The sequence below is a fragment of the Elephantulus edwardii genome, unplaced genomic scaffold, assembly GCF_000299155.1.
Source record: "Elephantulus edwardii isolate Elephantulus edwardi_28Jun2011 unplaced genomic scaffold, EleEdw1.0 scaffold00027, whole genome shotgun sequence".
In the NCBI taxonomy this organism is placed as follows: Eukaryota; Metazoa; Chordata; class Mammalia; order Macroscelidea; family Macroscelididae; genus Elephantulus; species Elephantulus edwardii.
Genome location: NW_006399777.1, coordinates 20,981,475 through 20,985,177, shown reverse-complemented (window position 1 = coordinate 20,985,177; position 3,703 = coordinate 20,981,475). Strand labels below are relative to the sequence as shown.

Here is a 3,703-nt window from a genome sequence, read left to right as displayed (position 1 = left end):
ACAATTATATATTCTATAAATTATAAACAAAAGAAATATATTTTCTGTGCATACGAATATATACAACCTGGGTTGTCCATAAACATTTATCTAATTGAACAACTAAGACATTACTTCTCCAGATTTGCATATAGAAACTGTCGAGTCATTCTAGTTTACTACTAGTGGCCATGAAGCACATGTGAAAGGACTTGGCTACAATTGCCTGAAAGCAGGCAAAGAATGCCAAGAATGGATGGGACTGAAAGCAGTCTCAAACTTCCTGGAGCATTTACCACCATGAAAGGGATCTGGAAGGTCTCTGTTAAACAAAGACTATTTTCTTGTGTTCTTGATAAGGTTCTGAAGACTGCAAGTAAGACCTTGTTCATGAGTACGAAGACACTTTCTTAAAAGGTGTTCACGTCTGTCTATGCTTTTTGCCAATGTTGCCTATGCTTTGTTCCATATGTTTAAACATTTACCCACCCTATGAAATCATGCTTTGCTATAAGCTTTGATTTTCTGCTAACAGAAGCAGAGGCTTTACAATCCCTCAGTGCAGGTAGCCTGAGAGAGCTGTTTGCCCTCTAGAAAATTTACATTTCACTTTGCTTGTCTTCTTTTGGCTCTACTCATGAGAAACAACAGAAACACTGGCCAAACAAAAGCATTGCCATTGAATTTATTCCAACTCAAGTCTACATCATGTGTTACAGAGTAGGTGTTTCATAGGTTTGTTTTGGTGGTGGTTTTTTTCCCCCCATAAGAAACATATTGTTTCTTTTCTGTCAACCTTATTGCCATTTTTAAAAGACTGAAAAGACAGTAAAAGACCACTGGGTTGTTGTTCTGATCCTCTCAGTGGCCTGAGCAGTGGGGGTTGCAGACCAGTCTCCAGTTGCAGGCTGAGCACTCTGATCTTTAATAGGGGACTGGTGAATAGGTGCAGAGCGCACCAGCATGCCGTATGAGACCTTGGGCTGCGTAACAGTAAATTCAGGCTCAGGGGCCATCCTTTCTCCCTGAAACTCCTCCTTGGTCATTGCCTTTTCAGCAGCAGCCTGCTCTTCCTTTTCAATCTCCTCTCGCTCTCTGCAGAAGTACAGATCGAGCATGACATTCTCCAGGTGCTCCCAGGAGATTGTGCCATGCATACATAGGACTTTGTGGGACCAGCATCTGCCACACCAGACCCACAAAGTAAGCTCCCTTGTGGTTACATGAGATGGCACTGTCCACGTAGTGCAGAGGAGGGTCTGTGTTCACCGGCCAATGGTGGGCAAGTTGTCGTAAGATGCCTCTGTCAGAGACTGGTTGTTGACCATGGGATCAATAGCCATTAGAAGATGAGACTCCCACAAGGCTGCCTGGATTGAAGTTAGTGAAGCTCTCAAAACAGGAGTGGCTCCAATAGCAACAGCAAAGTTACCACAGCTCTGAGGCCAGTATTTTTGAAGGATATGACACTGAAATCAGCTGGATTTTCAGTGGTAACAATGATCCGAACAGAAAACAAAAGCTTCTAACAGGTCCTCTTCATGTTTACAATGTAGATACCATCATTTTCCCTTTTCTAGATACACTGTTCCATTTGGAAAGCCCACTATGTCTTCATCTTCCAAAGGGAGGTTGGAAACTAAAGCTGGACGCCCACCCGTCTCTCATATCAATGGCAACAAAGCTAGTCACTTTGGAAAAAATGCTTCTGCATCTTCAAAACAGGTATCTTCATGATCTGAAAAAATTCAGCAACCATGGGAAAAAACCTCTGGTTAACCTGTAACAAGTTTGGTGACAAAGGCAATAATTCTTATAACCATGGGAATCAATCTGGTAACCAAGGCAACAAGATTTTGCACCTCCCCAAACAATGGCAAGAAGCTGCACTGCAATCCTAGAGGTACGTGGTTCAAATCCACCAGATGCTCTGCTGGAGAAGGAGGGACAATCTCCTCCTGTACCAGTTAGATCCCATTTGACAGTACACACACAAAAATAATAAAAGAAAATTTAAAAAAACAAAAAAATCACACAAAAAAACAAACAACACCTTAGGGTCAAACTTCAGAGCAAGGTGGGCGGAGCGAGCCGAAAGGCCACCATATCTGCTACAGAACCCAGGGCCTATCAGCATCAGAAATCTTCCTCGACCTGTTTATGTTTACCTGGAGAAAGAGCAGCTGCATTTTGTCCGGGAAGATGGGAATGTGGAAATGGAAGCTAGAAACCCCCACAAACCCTAAAGTCCCCTCACAACCCATCACTTGTATAGAGGGAAACAAGATAAGTATTTTTGAAAAAAAGCTTCAGAACCTTCAAAGCAAGTCCCGTTGTCATCATCTGAAAAACTTTCCTGGTCATGGAAAACTGTGGTATCCAAGTAAACAAATCTGGTTACCAGGGCAACCAGGAAGGCTACCATGGCAACCCATCTGGTAACCATAGAAACAAGTTTGCTGACCTTGAAAAAGAAGCTTTTCATCTTCAAAACAGTCTCTTAATCATGGCAGCCTGTTCTCCTAACCTTGCAAACAAGATTTCTCTTCTCCAAAAATCGCCTTATCATCATTTTGGCGAGGTGGGCGGGGCTGGCCGCAGGGCCCTTAACCTTGGCTTTGGCGCCTCCTCCTGTCAGCAGCCGGAGCCTGGCTGGTCCTGCTCACTTGCTCTTGTTTGGGGAGCACGTGCATCTCTCCCTGCATAGGCCTGCAGACACTGTGTCTTCATCTTGTAAAAGGAAGCTAGAAACTGAGGCTGGACTCCCGCCAGTCCACTGCCTTTGGCCCCTGGTCTCCCAAATCCAGGGCAACAGGATCAATCACTCTGAAAACATCCTGGTGCACCTTCAAAGCGAATCCCCTCATCATCGGAAAAGGTTCAGGAGCCATGGCCACAATCTGGTTCCCATGTAAACAAATCTGGTTCCCATGGAAACCCGTCGGGTAACCACGGAAACAAGATTTCTCACCTTTAAAAATAGCCTCTTCATCTTGTAAACTGTCCCCTAACCATGGCAGCCTGTCTCCTAACCTTGCAAAAAAAGATTCCTCACCTCGAAAAAAAGTCTTATGATCATCATTTTGGCGCGAGATGGGCAGGGCTCGCGGCACTAGGTATGCTTCGGCGCTCAGCTTTTCCGAAGACGGAGGGACTCATTTTGAAGGTGCACCAGGATGTTTTCAGAGCGATTAATCCTGTTGCCATGGATGCGGGAGATCAAGTTACAAAAGCAGCCGAGGGAGCGTGTTTCCGGTGTCAGTTTCCAGCTTCCTCTTGCAAGATGAAGACACAGTGGGCCGGCAGGCGTGTGCAGGACGAAAGGCACCTGCTCCATAACCGAGAGCAAGTGAGCAGGACCAGCCGGGCTCGGGCTGCTCACCGGAAGGGGGCGCCAAAGCCAAGGTTACGGGCCCTGCGGCGAGCCCCGCCCACCTCGCGCTGAACTGATGCTCATTGGTCGCTTTTTGGAGGAAAGGAATCTTGTTTGCAAGGATAAGAGACAGGCTGCCATGGTTGTTGTTGTTGTTATGTGCCGTCGAGTCGCTTGTGACTCATAGTGACCCTATGCACAAGAGCCCTAAAAGCCGTTCTATCCTGTGCCAACCTCGCCATCTCAAACACACTCATTCCCACCACTCCACTCACAGAATCGATCCATCTCATCGAGGGTTTTCCTCTCCTGTGCGGTCCCTCCACCCTCCCAAACATGATGTCCCTCTCT

General features: G+C 46.1%; 1 pseudogene; it reads right to left on the bottom strand.

Moving 5' to 3' along the window:
* Window positions 1-788: 788 nt before the first annotated feature.
* Window positions 789-3,061, bottom strand: LOC102856400 (annotated as a pseudogene).
* Between the last annotated feature and the right edge of the window lie 642 nt (window positions 3,062-3,703).